The 15,180-nt window shown below is 36.6% G+C and overlaps 1 protein-coding gene across 6 annotated transcripts in view; it reads right to left on the reverse strand.

Moving 5' to 3' along the window:
* Positions 1-15,018, reverse strand: part of ccser2a (coiled-coil serine-rich protein 2a) — a 48,823-nt gene extending 33,805 nt beyond the window's left edge. For 2 of the 6 annotated variants that reach the window (XM_048191334.1, XM_048191335.1), the window contains exon 1: positions 14,313-15,015. The gene's annotated coding sequence lies outside the window, so the exon portion shown is untranslated. Of the gene's footprint in view, positions 1-59; positions 161-14,312 lie in introns of all 6 variants that reach the window. The other 4 variants (XM_048191331.1, XM_048191330.1, XM_048191336.1 and 1 more) reach the window with 4 other exon arrangements.
* Positions 15,019-15,180: the final 162 nt, after the last annotated feature.

A 15,180-nucleotide genomic window follows, 5' to 3' on the forward strand; every position in this document is an offset into this window, starting at 1 on the left:
AATTGGTAATCAGCTACACCTGTCCTTACTTAACCCAAAATATCTATTAACACACTAACTTAGATCCTTTTGTCCTGTGGTGTGACATATATACAGTGCCCTCCATAAGTATTGGGACAGTAAAGACAAAATTGCTCTCCTTGCTGTGGAGTCCAGAAATCTGGAAATATGATTAAAGATGAATATGAGACAAAAATACAGAAAGTACCGTTTTATAATCAGCTGTTTCAACATATAAATGTTTTACCAACTAAGACCAACAGAACTTTTACAATTTCATCCCTCTATCTTGGGACAATTTAAATTAAAGCAAATGTACAAGTTTAAAAGCTCGTATTTAGCTTCAAATCCCTTGCATGCAATCACAGCAGTGAGTCTGCGACCCATGGACATGACCAAACTCTTGGTTTCATCTTTTGAAATGCTTTTCCAAGCCTTTAATGCAGCCATTTCCAATGGTTGCAGGTTTTGGGGAGTTTCTGTCTTTAGTCTCCTCTTCAGCGGATGAACTGCTTGTGCAATAGGATTTAAATCTGGAGATTGACTTGGCCAATCTAAGACTTTCCATTTCATTCCCCTGATAAACTCCATGTTTGAGCTGGCAGTGTGTTATGGGTCACTGTCCTGTTGCAATATCAAGAGTCTGGTGGCATTTTCTTGAACATTGGTAGCCAATATGGTTTTGTACACTTCCAAATTCATTCTGCTGCTGCCATCATACATTAAGTCATCAATAAAGATGAGTAAGCTTGTTCCAGAAGCAGCCATTCATGTCCATGCCATGACACTACCTCCACCATGCTTTCCAGATGAGGTTGTATGCTTAGAATCAACAGCAGTTCCTTTTCGTCCTCCACACTTTTGTTTTTGCATCACTTTGATTATTCTTTGTCTCATCTCTCCATAAAACTTTGTTCCATAACTCAACTGGCTCATCTCTGTGCTTTTTTGCAAACTCTAATCTGACATTTCTATTTATCATGCTGATCAGAGGTTTGCACTTTGCTGTGTAGCCTCTGTAATTCTGCTGTCTCCTGCGAACAGTAGATTGTGAGACCATCACCTCAGCTTTCTGGAGGTTGTTAGTTATTTTACTGACACTTATTTCAGGGTCCTTTTTTACAGCTTTTATGATTTGTCTGTCATTGTTGGTTGCTGAAGTCACTGGTGGTTTCTTTCTTTTTCAGAACATTCCAAACTGCTGATGTGGTTATGCCCAATGTTTGAGCCATATCTCTAATAGAGTTCCTCTTTTCTTTTAGCATCCAATTTGCTTGGTTTTCTCTCAAAGTCACCTCCCTCATCTTCATCCTGGCTTGTGTGTGTCATCACCAAACAAGACTCAGAATGCAGAAACAATGAACATAATGGATGACACATTCCCTGCTTTTAATGTCTGAACATATCTCATATTCATCTTTTTATCATATTTCATATTTACAGATTTCTTGACTCCACAGCAAACAGACCAATTTTGTCTTTACTGCCCCAATACTTATGGAGGGCACTGTATATAAGTATTGTCTATGAAATTTTTATTTTTATTTTTTTTTATTTATTTATTTTTTTGTAGTCAGCATCTTAGTAACCAACTCTAAGAAAAGTCTGTAAAAATAGGGCCCAGTGTTAAAATGAAGGAATTTTCCTTCACTTTCTTACTCGTATTTGGAATTACACAGTGCATTGGGTTTCTGTTTTATGGTTAAAGGAAATGTCTGTAAACTTAACGGATAATGTCCTGGCAAAAAAAAAATTCCAGTACCTTCTCTTTTCTTTTTTTTTCTTACAGTGTTTTATTTCCTATATTATAACCCCTCCTTTAAATCTTATACAAAATAGGCATGAAACACATTTGAATGTACATCAAAACCCACTTCCTGTTTTACAACACTTAGGGCATTAAAATAGGTGGCAGGGTTTTTTTGAAACTTCTGAATGGAATAAACCACGTCTACAGTTTTTTAATCATCATTAAGTGATCTGGCTGGAAAGTTTCAAGGCACGTGACAGCACAGTTAAATCAGGGTGAGGATACAGGATCTGTTTAAAGGGATGAGCAGAACTGAAGCTCATAAAACAATGTACACTGTCCTCCTGGTGCTGGAGCTTATGTGCGCGTGTGTGCGTAATAGACGGCATGTGATGATACTGCAGAAATCACACTGGATGTTTCAAAGCATGTTTGGAGACTGAAGTTCATAATTCATACGTCTGCTCTGCAGAGTGCAGACTGAGAAGCAGGGAACAATATTACCTTTATTAAGTGCCTTATTGTTACTTGCAGTTGGCTGCTTTTTCTTTTTTTAGGAACGGCAACAAATGTATGGTTTAAATTAAATTACCTAACACAACCTTAAATATCTACTCAATCTAATTTAATTTTTTTTAATAAATAAGTTGAGAAATACAGTTTCATGACTGGTTAAAAAAGTAAAAGTATTTATTAAATATGGAACTGTAAAAGTGTATACTTGTCACTCCTCCATATTGATTTCTTTTTCAGAAAATTATGTCAAAGGCTCAAAGCAAACCAAAACAATTACATTCAAGAGTGAGAGAGAGGTTCTGGGCTAAAAGCCAAAACCTATAGCCAGATGAATGGAGCCCCTAGTCTATAATGTCTAACTTCAGTTTATGCTAATCCAGTTTTATTCACAAAACATTCATAGTTTCACACAAGTACAATTCTAAAAGATAATTTATTAAGTATATAGATAAAACAGTAATTCATACACAACATCATATTTTGGTCCATCATAGCACCAATCCATATTTGAGTATCTGCGGATCAAGTTTTTGGTTTACGAGTTTATGACAATATAACGGGAAGTGTGCGTGAAAGCAAGGGATAAAAAAAGGGGGTGAATACAGTGACCTTTATTCACACACTGACCCACATTCTGTGATGAGAGATTATACTAGCAGTCACACGACACAAACGAATGGACAGAGAGAGAGAGAGAGATTGCCAGGCTTTATAATCCTCTTCATTCTACCAAACCAGGTCATCCACAACACATCCTGCCAAAGCCTCTTTAGTACCCAACAACACCACTAGTGAGGCCGCTACATTTCAGGTTTTCAACTGTCAAAATACACAGATTCCAGATCTTTCTTGTTCAGAAGTGAAATGGCATTCATGTTCAGAAGTGAAATGGCATTCATCATGAAAAAAGTGTTTCCACTAAAATATTATGCAACACAACATGTAGATGATTTTTGAATGTGAAACTGAGGACTGGTTTAATGGCTGCTGAAAATTCAGCTTTGTCATCACAGGAATAAAAAAAGTCATTTTAAAATGTAAAAATATATATTTCTGTAATTTACAATATTGCTGTTTTTCAAAAACAAAAAAAACTTACCGACCAAGACATTTGAATGGCAGTCTATGTCTGAATATTGTAGAATGTTAAAATATTGATATTTTATGCTTAAATTTAATGACTTAAAGGGATAGTTCACCCAGAAATGAAAATTTGATGTTTATCTGCTTACCCCCAGCTCATCCAAGATGTAGGTGACTTTGTTTCTTCAGTAGAACACAAATGATGATTTTTAACTCCAACCGTTGCGGTCTGTCAACCGTATAATGTGGGTCAATGGGAACTTCTTTTATAAGAGTAAATAAAACTTGCTTAGACAAATCCAAATTAAACCCTGCGGCTCATGACGACACATTGATGTCCTAAGACACGAAACGATCGGTTTGTGCGAGAAACCGAACAGTATTTATATCATTTTTTACCTCTAATACACCACTATTTCCAACTGCGTTCAGCGCTCGTTTAGTGAGGTCTGATCACGCTCTGACAACGGCAATGATGTCTCACGCTTATACTTCAATGAGTGCTAGACATTAAATAAATATAAAATTTTCATTTTTGGGTGAACTATCCCTTTAACTTCAATGTGTATAGTGTTATGATGTTCTGTTATTTCTTAACATCAACTGCAATGCTTCCTGTGAGTACACAGTCTAATACTTTTCTCTTTTTATACATTTTTAAACATTTCCTTACTTAAAAAAATAAAAAATGCAATGTTGTGAGTCATTTCAGAGCTGGCTGTTTTGGTTCAAGGCTTTGAACTCTTTACTGAAAGACCTTGTCAGGGATCAGCTACTGTACTAAATAAACAACTGCATAAATCTGCATAAACATATAGCACACATCTAGAGGGGAAAAAAGGGTAATCACTGAAGCCTGGGGTCAGATGATGTCATAGATGGGGTTACTATGGCAACACTTTAGACCATCTGTCAACTGGCTCCTTCCCACACAAAACTCACTCAACTAGAGCAAATAAGACTCTAAAACAGTCCTTGAAATGACAGTGAGGATACCTGCATCTCAAAACACATGCAAACCCACCCACTAGGGCTGCACGATTTGGGGAAAATGTCATATTGCGATTATTGAGGTCAATATTGCGATTGCGATTTGCGATAGCGATATAATAAACAAATAGTATCATGAGTCATCTTGCTTGGTTCTCAATGAAAATACACACACAGATTACTGATAATGCTGAAATGTGTATTTCTCAACTCAAACTAGCAACAACAGCAAACAAATGCACAGCGTTTTCAAATTAAAATATTTTTATGAAATTAAATAACATCTTTGCATTACTGCAAACTTGTTATAATCCCATTTAAGATATTTGTTTCTTTACTAATCTGTAGTGGTTCAACGGATCACAAAACTCACGGTTCGGATCACATCATGGTTATGACGTCACAGATCGGATCATTTTTCAGATCAGCACAAAAAAAAAAAAAAAAAATTGGATGGGGGTAACTTAACTTTGCATTTATTACTTAGCCCACTTAAACTATTCTGATACCATAGCATAAACTGCTAGCCTAAATAATACATTATTAAAGGCAAGTGAACAGACTGTAAAAAGAACAAATACTGTACACCAATTACAACAAGCATAGATAAATACTACATAAAGTTACAAATAAAGTATAAGGTCTAACTGTAGTATTAATTTTCATGCACAGAAATGTAATAATTAAATGTAAAATGACACTGTTCATTGTATACATTTAATATAGATTAATCTTTGTTAAAGCTGTGTTTTGTTGTTTGATTTACATGACAGACAACAGCAGGTATTTATAGGTTGCTGTCACTTTAAGAGTAAGACATGCACGCACACATCGGACAGATATACATCCGAATTCTCACCTCGTTCAGTTAAGACATAACTGAATGTGTTTACATGAATACTTGCTGAGAGGGGTATTTTGACTGACATAATGCGTGTATGTGACCATCCAAGTGCACTGAGGACGCGAAAGAGAAATCAATTTGGAGTTCGCGAGCTATAACGCGCTTCTCTCTCTCTCTGTGCGCGCGAGCCTTGTATGTATGTGCGTCATTTGCGCACCGATAACAGCGCTGCGAGTGATACCGAATTAAATCCTCTTTCCTCTTCAACCACTACTAATCTGGGTTTATAATCTTATAGCCAAAATATCGCCATATAACAGAGGTAGCGTTTTTTCTTGCCACCAGTTCAGTGACCGTTTGCTGCGCTTCCATCTTTACCCGTTCTCTGCGCTGCACACCGGAAAAGTCATGACCATGCGCGCCACACATGCCACTGCCTAAACTGAAACTGACTGGTCTTCTTTTTATTAGTGGTGTATAAAATGGGCAAACAGCTCTCAGATAATGGGTTGTTGTGTCCACACATGTATTTTTTTATTTATTTATTAACTTATTATTATTTTATTTCATAAAATCGCAGCATTTTGCGTCATATAATCGCACAAGCTTGACATCGCGATTGCGATTGCGATATGATTAATCGTGCAGCTCTACCACCCACACATATATACACACACCAGCAAACATCATTCTGACTCCAAAAGACATTCAGATGAGAATTATGGGTAACTAGAACCAAGGAAACAAGGCGAGTCACTTCAGATCAAACACAGCAGAATGTGATGTGATGTCTAAATGTGATTTTAAATGGACCTCAGGTCTCAGCAGATAAACTATTGCCTTTAATCACATTTCCACCACCAATGCCAGCAAGATCAAGAGGACATTGTTTGTGTCTGTTGCAGTCCAAACTTACACACTAGATTACACTGTAAAAAATATCTTAAATATCTTTTAAAATCAAAAATACAAAGATTACTGGAGTGTGGTTTTACAAAAAAAATACTATTTCAGTCTTTATGCTAAACTTCATGTTTAATTCAATGTGTTACTTGCTGTTCTGTTTCTTTTTAATTAATTGTGAAACTTATTTGTAATTTCTGAGTGTGAATTGTTTACACCTGATTTGTTTTCAGTGTATATGTGTGTTTATTGGGGCAAGAGACAACTTCTAACCACTTTTCTGATATATCCTAGTCGGCTAGAGAGCCAACATAATGTGTTTACAACATGTGACGGAGCGACACTAAAATCAATTAGACACGGTCATTGTTGTGTCTGACTATGGCTCCGTTCTGAATCTGCTTGCACTTACTGATGGGGAGGTTATGCAAAAAGTCCTCCAACACATTGTATTATGTAAGCTGGTGTTTGACATTGGTTCGTTTCTATCTTCAGCTGAGCTGGCCTCAGGTGTGCACAGGTAGAGATTTGTCACAAAGAGCAGCTTACTGGAATAAGGCAGATCTGCTTGAGGGCTGGATTAAATGCATTACAGTCCACTTTAACACCGATAACAGTCTTTGTGGTGTGTCCAAGTGCGTTCTCTATTTGACATTATTTCTCAGCAGTATTTCTTTTCTATTGGGTAACTGCAACATCAAAACAGAATAAAGCCAATTTTCTCCTACACACTAAGCATTTATTCCAGACCCAGACATATTCAGGCCAGACACATAGAAAAATGCACACAGTTATATGTCTGGAGAAGAGTAGAGGGCTCTCAGAGTCTGTTAATAATTGATAGATGCAAAATGAAGGCGGAAGATGGGACCAAAGTAAAAGATCTAAAACAGAATCACAGTCAGGATCTTTATCATACATATATAACCATCTATTAGATTTTTATGTCGAAGGAAATATCTCAAATTTTACCAGGCCTGTGTTTATTCTTCAAGCCAGAGTGATCTACAGAAGAAGATTGTTTCATTTTAAAGTTGGCACTAGTAAAATGGAATAAAACGGAAGCATGTTTCTCATTTATACGGCACTAAGGAACTAAACTAATTAGGAAAACCCCCATCCACCACAAACTCACAAAACAAATGTGAACATGAAATACATTTCTACCACAACAAACAGGGCCTGCCGACATTAAAGACACCATGACACCAAATTGGAGTTTTGTATCTTCAATGTCTGTTAGCTTTGAGGCCAAAGTTAATGTACTCCTAAAAATGTCAATTTAAAACAAAATATAAAAAAAAAAAAAAAAAAAAGTAAAAGTATAGATTCAGGAATTTATCCAGACCAAATTACAGTTTGCTAAAGCAACTCATAAATAAGATACATTTGGCTTTTGGTTAACATTATTCAATAGTCCAGACAGCCTAAGTCTATGTTCACACTGCAGTTATAAGTGTTTTTTTGTTTTGTTTTGTTTTGTTTTTTACTCATATCCGTTTTCCCCATGACAGTGTGAACAGTACAAACCACAAGGAATCTGATCTTTTCAATTCTGATCTGTGCCACTTCCATATGTGGTACTAATTCTGATACAAGTCAGATGTTTTATAATGCAACCGCAGTGATTTTTACGTCACTTGAGATTCTGCACTCATGGGAGTCTATTCAAAGATTTTACATACCTACCATCATCAAGACAGTTGTGAAAGGTAGTCAGTAGAAGGACAGTGATGTGTCAGTACTCGTAAGTATTACAGAGATTGCTCCATAATACAAGCAAAACATGACACAGGGTTCGTATCATTAAAAAAAATATTTTGCTGACTTATATGGCAGATCACACTATAAATAAATGTGTAATCACTGACTTTAATGCCCTCCATGTTTACTTCCGTATGACAACGCGCTGTGTGTGTTGCCAAGTCCGCGATTTTCCCTCAGAATTGGGTTACTTTTTCACTGTCCACTGCCGCGGTTTGTTTTGCAATTCCATGGGTTGAAGCAACCGTACTAATGTGATATTTAACGATTTTTACCGGGATACCCTACTGAAGACAATTGGGCTAGTTTTGAGAAGCAATTGAGTAGATTTTGTGTTAAAAACCTGGCAACCCATTTGTATCATTCTTTTGCGCATGCAGGTCAGTTCAAAACCATGATCTGTTCACACTGGAAATCTGATATTGCATTTGATTAAAGATCACGAAGACAAACTATTTTTTTCTTTGGACTATAATGAACTGATAAATCATTCACAATAAGACCAGGAAAGTTTACTCAAGTGCAAAAGGGGTTAATCTTTGAAGAGTCTGCTGACTGCCCGGAATTGCATATAAAATGGTCTTTCTCCATACAGTAAAGGTTTGTTAGTTTATTAGCACTCCACCTCACATCTTCTAGTTTAATGTGTGCTAGCAACTCTTTAACCAGACTCTCTTAATAGAGAATATGGTGATGCTAGTTGCAGTGGCCTTCAGCAATGTTCTTCATATAAATCAATGTTGTTTTTGAACAGGCAGTTAACAAGAAATCACATGAGATTCGCATATATCGCATGAGATTGTCACGCGCATTTCGTCAGTAAAGCCGGTTCCCTGATTACCGCTAAATCGCCATCACCTGCTTTCAAATGGAGCGGCATTTAATAGACGGAGCCGTAGATCACTGAAAAGCCACGCAATATCGCGTTCATTATCGAAGGCGATTCATCTGCGATATGAACGCGATATTGCGTGGCTTTTCAGTGATCTACGGTTCTGTCTATTAAATGCCGCTCCATTTGAAAGCAGGTGATGGCGATTTAGCGGTAATCAGGGAACCGGCTTTACTGACGAAATGCGCATGACAATCTCATGCGATATATCGTGCAGCCCTACAACAGACTACAGCTGCATTAAGCCTGGGGTTAGCAGCGCTAACACCCCACATATAGAAAACTGATTGACAGTGATCATAAGCCTGATGGTACATGAAATGACACGGAGCTCTTAGCAATATACTGGCCAGGGTAAACAGTTATGAAACATGAGAAACTGCTTTAATGACGATGGATTTTGAAGGTAGATTGGAAAATATGCAATTCTGAGTTTTCCAAAACAGCACCTCAAAACTTTCAACCTCAAATAACCTTCATCCAACAAGATTTACCCCCAAAATCTGACATCATAGTATCAGATCAGAAATAAGCAGACAAAACTATAATAGACTCTAGTCTCAACCTTCTTATTAAACACAACAAAGAAAAGGATCAGACAGCTGATCCCTGAAAAGAATGACAGTAACACGAGCTATTACAATGAGCACGTTGTGATTAACTGTGATTACTAGCAAAAAAAAAAAAACGTTCAGCAGCAAAACCTTATCCTGCTTAGTAAAGCCATTTGATCAGCTTGAACCTACAAGATTTATAATGCACTTTAATGCACACAGAAAAGATTTAGAGGAGAATAAGAGAGACAAAAGAGACTAAATACAAGGCTTTGTGAAAACAGATCTACAACCTCTCATGGAACAATTCTGAACTGAACCTCCTTTTATTGTTTCTCAATCTCATCTTTCAGCCTAACAAACCTAATCCACTTACGGTAATGCAAAATGTCCTTTCTGTTAACGCAAGCAACAAAATAAAGCGTTTTCAGTCAGATGACTTGGCAGGTCTTTTTCTTTCCAAGCCATTCAATATTCACAGGAAGTTCTGTGTTTTAGTCCCCATGACCTGGTCCATAGGGACAAGGAGCTGCTTAAAAAGACACACAATAATGACAGAGAGAAGTACATTATTCATGGCAGCCATGTTCAATGACTCAACTCTACACAAAAAAAAAAAAAAAAAAAAAACTAATAATAATAATAATAATAATAATGAATGTGATTTCCTATAAATTCACAAGTGTTAGTGACAACTTATGGCTGTGTGATCAAACTTAATGTATTAAGATTATGATAAACTAAATCATGTCAGGTGGTGTCTAGGATCAGTGAGTGAACAATTTTGTTTCAAACAATAGTAATTTCTCTTCTGTGAAGGTCTTTCAGTTTGTTTTGTGTGGAAACGCCAGACGGCCAAACCTAATATGCAAACAGTCCATTTGAATTTCAGGCAGGGTGAACATGACATCACCCTTGACTAAACAAAAGAACAGAGGCTGCGCTGATGTAGTTATTGTATAACAGAGAGCCCAAATAAGCATTACTCATCCACAGCTTTAAAAAAAAAAAAAAAAAAAAACAGAAACAGATTTTTAAAATCCAAACACATACACATGTAAAGCTGCTGTGATTAGCCGCTATCCTGCTAGCAGCTAGCTCACTATGACTGTTTGACACTTTAAGCATCTTTCTCAAAATCCTTAGAGAGCTTTCTGTCACTTTCTCTGTCTTGACACACATAAAAACACACACAAAGTTCTAATACTTAGATTGTGATAGTAACGAACAAAAACTACAAGCTTTTCAGAGCTACTGTGACTTCCTGTCTGTGTTGACTTTGGCTTCATGGTGAATTAAATTTTAATATGCCTCTCCAACCAGGATGTCACACAAGCAAATATAGCAAATAGAGACAGCACATTAAAACGAGTCGAATCATCACAGGCTCATTTCCGTTTTATACGGGAACTCTATAATGAGTCTAATGCCAGTTAATGTTAACAGCAGGCACTAAGTGAAGTTCTCCGTTATCAGTTTATTATATTGTGAGTGATTATTATACTCATCCGGCATTTGGAGGATCCAGGACACAGGAGCATGAAATGATAATGTTTGTTCACAGATAGTCTTGTTCATTTAGAGAGGTGTATGCTAGATGCACTTCAGAGAGAGACGCATGTGTTTACACAGATGGACACAGCCGCAAAAATATAATGCAAACACACAAACAATATGTATGGTATGGGGGTCAGTAAGACACAAAATAAACATGATGGGCTGACACTCCACTGACACCCCTCCCAAAAAAAAAAGAAGTGAAAGATATGAATGAGCTTTACAGGAAGGCCAGACATACACAGACAATACAGAAGAAAGCTGATATTGATAAGAGTGTCTACGATGTAATGAGACTATGGGTGGCAAAACTGCTCTCATAACAGCCACCAATGAACAAATGTACTAAGCATACACTACCATTTAAAGGTTTGGGGTTGGAAAGATTTTTTCTTTTTATTTTTTTTTAAAGGAAGTCCCTTATGCTCAACAAGGCTGTGCGTTTATTTAATCAAATATACAGTAAAAACAGTAATATTGTGAAATATTAACAATTTAACATGCCTATGATCTGTTTTGATTTTTGATTTGGTGCTCAAAAAACATTTCTTATTTATCGGTGTAATATTTTAGTGAAAACGTCTTAAGTATCTTTGGATAAAAAGTTCAAAAGAATAGCATTTGTTTGAAATAGATATCATTTGTAACATTAGAAATATCTTTACTGTCTTTTGATCAATTTAATGTATCCTTGCTGAATAAAGGTATAAATTGTATCAAGGCTAAAAAAAACAAACATCACATTGGTACCATACCAATTTTTAATTTATTGCATTTGTCAGTATTGGATTAATTGATTAATAAGTATAATTAAATTGTTAAATAACTTTCCTATTAAATTTAGATTTCATTAACTGTCGTCTGACGCTCTGGTAAAGTTATTCTTTAAAAACAATAATAATTGAATAACAGCATTAATTATAATATTTATCAAATCTCAAAATTTATATCCATTTTCATACTGTACATTATAATGCTGTGATGCCCAAATTCACTTAGTGTTTTATTTATTTATTTATTTTTTTGACAAAATAGTAGGCTATAGAATTTTTATATCTGCCACCTAAGAAATATAAGCCATAACATGAAAATAATTATCGGCTTATCAGGTCTGAATGTTAATATCCCATATTAATGATGTAATTGTACAGCAATTCAAGCTGAACTCAACACAGCTAGTTACCATGCAGAACAGCTGTCTGGCGCTGAGGACAGACATTTAGCTGCCTGGATACTTCAAATTATACTGCATTACACTGACTGTAACGCAATACGGGAATCTAGCTCATGGCACAGAGCTCCCTGACAGGCCTCAGTATGATCACCTAACAGCCACTGCTGTTAATAAACACCCCTCAGAGATATTTGACGCTAGGATAGTCACGAGGACAAAGCAGCTATGGGAAGAATTTTATCAGGTACTAGTTTGATAGAGGCATTCAACTGGTGAACAGACACACACACACAAACAGACACATGCCTGACAGCTGCTGGGACATTCAACACACATGCAAACCAGAGCAATAAACAAAAGATCCTTGCACCTGTCAAGGACACACACATAGCCTGTCAACACAAGTGCTAAGTGAGGAGTTTTAATTTTGGGAGGGGGCGTGTTGATGCTTTGGCTTAACACCGTCTCGTCTGCATCTCTGACAGTTCATGGCCATTAACATCAGCACAGACTGACAGCTATGCAATCTTTATAAACAGAAAGAATGACAAGTGTAGTGGGTGGTGTGTGTCCCCACCCTGGTGCCAAATGACAAGATGACAGGTACATGTTTTTTACTAACATGATTCAAATGTGCAAATTAAGCCATATTCATTATATTGTTTCTAGATTAGTATGCTAGCATGCATTGAAATATACAGTAAAGCATTTTTAATAAAGGCTTAACCCAAGTAGACATCTAATAGGCATGTCTAATTAAGAAGGGTGATGTTACTTCTGAAAGCATTACTATAATCTCTGGTTGTTTCCAGGGCTGGTTACTGAAAGACAAGACCACAGTGGAAGTCATTATGTCAGAGATCAAAGTCTTTCTAGGCCTCACCCACAGTACATTTTCCCATGATGCCCTATATATTTCATCACATGGAACTAGAAATAAGCAGGTGACAGGGTCATGTGTTTGCTGAAATCGATAATGAGCATGTGTGGAATAATAAATAACACACTTCTAGAAAATGAAAGCAAAACACACACAATTGCCTTTCAAGAAGTGAAAATTCTCTTAAGTCTAGAAACACCATGAATTTTTCCTTTAAAATACCAGATCCAGACAGTCATAGTAAATGCACTGTTCAGTTAACATGAATGCAACGTGCGTTTGTGATGTACTACATAACTCGATAGTGTTTTTTATGAATTACATAAGTAGCTCTGAATACACATATTTGATATGGTTCAGTGAATGTGAAAATCTATTAGGTTATACACTATCCTAAAGGCAATGTTGTGTGTAAAGCATGTTCTGTCTGCTGCTTGGATGGACTCAAGTGGAAAGAGCAGTTGCAGTCTGGGGGGCAAAGTTCATCTGTTCTGAAAATAGCAGTCGTGTTCAATATTAGCATGAACAATGTCTGAACTGAGTGAACGTGGAAAACCATACAAACTGAGCTAGGCTTTTCAATCATATAAACTTTAGGAACCATTAAGAACATTTAATGGTTATGCACAGCACATTATGTAGTCATACACTGTACAAGGTTCTATATCCATCAAACTAAATTAATGCACAGAAATAAGCATAACAACAGATATTACCATTTGTTCTAATATTCTGCATTTAAAACAGTCTTTGAACAAATATGCTCTAACAAGTCAGATCTGTAAATATAGTTTGTGTAAGGGTTGGGAAGCAAACTATATCAGATACCAATACAACAAATAGCAAAAGTCATGGGGACATTTTAAACAATACCAAACTTTTATGTAACATGATTTCTTTGGCAGGTGTGGACAGAACACTATAATCAGGTTGACGATTTTTTTTTGCCAATATTCACAATTTTAAATGAATTGGTTATTTGTTCTTTATTGTATTTTTGTGGTATAATTACTTGTTGATAGTGCAGGGGTTTTTTTTTTTTCTTTTCATTTTAAATACATGTTAAGTATGGCCAAACCATGCCTTAAGCTGAACAAATGACTCATAAGGTTCCTTTCAGTGACTTTTTAGTCACAATTTAGTCAGACAGCAGTCACTGACTCACTGAATGAATTACACTTTTTGTTTGTTTGTTTGTTTAAGGTTTTTAATAATGTTATACTAAATTTGGTTAAATGCAATATGTTATACTTAATTTATACTAAATTTGGTAACAGTAAATGCAATATTTTCCAAATGTTCTTGCTCAAAATGAATCGTTAATGAATACGAATCAGAATCAGAATCGATTCTCATCACCGTATGTACGCAGATAAATATCAGATTAGAGTTAGATGTGACTCACCTGTTCGATGAAAATCATCCGCGTCTATCCATGATGTCAAAGTCAATGTTCAAGAGTTCATGGTCAACTTTAAACTCCTAACACAGCTCAGTATTGGGTACTCAGCTGTTTATTATAATGTATATTACATCATATAGCCAATTACACAATAAAACAGCGAAGTTATACTCCTACAAAGCAACAACGTTACTTAAATAATCAAAAAGCTTCCTCTTAACCAGCGCGCTTTTTCCAGACCATCGATTAAAACGGTTTAGCCTACAACAAACACAAATGCTCGTATTCCTGTTTCAGGATCGATATCCAGAATTATAAATGGCCTTTGGCGCGGTTTTAAGCGCTGAACAGTGTAAACGGTGTCAGCGCTAAACGGAGTAACGTTAACAGTGATGCTGTACTGAAGTGAGAGTCCATCGTGATGTTTCGTCATTCATCCCAGCATCCTCTTCATCTGCACCTTGCTTACAGCGATTTACTTGAACTTCCGAATTAAACGCGTCGCGTACGATGTCAAAGCGCAGTTTGATTATAACGCTAAAGCAAGCTTGGCGGTCTTCCTCTACCTTGAGCTGATGTATTGAAAAAGCGTGCGCTCAGCTACAAACAACCTCTCAACCCCACCGAGCGTACTCTCACGCGCGTTGCAAGTGTGACTCTGACGTAGGACGTGATTCACAGTGCACGAGCTCGGAACGGCACGAGCTGCACGCTGGCTCTGTGGCCGGGAACGCGCGCGAGACTGTTGAATGGCGACGTTTACATGTGACATGGGGATCTTTTTATGTATACTAAAGACATGATCTGCAGTTTACGTATAATTACAAACGTGTGTGATATATCTGTTGGCTAGCCTATGGCTAGAAGGGCA

The sequence above is a fragment of the Megalobrama amblycephala genome, linkage group LG5 (assembly GCF_018812025.1).
Source record: "Megalobrama amblycephala isolate DHTTF-2021 linkage group LG5, ASM1881202v1, whole genome shotgun sequence".
NCBI classification, from domain to species: Eukaryota; Metazoa; Chordata; class Actinopteri; order Cypriniformes; family Xenocyprididae; genus Megalobrama; species Megalobrama amblycephala.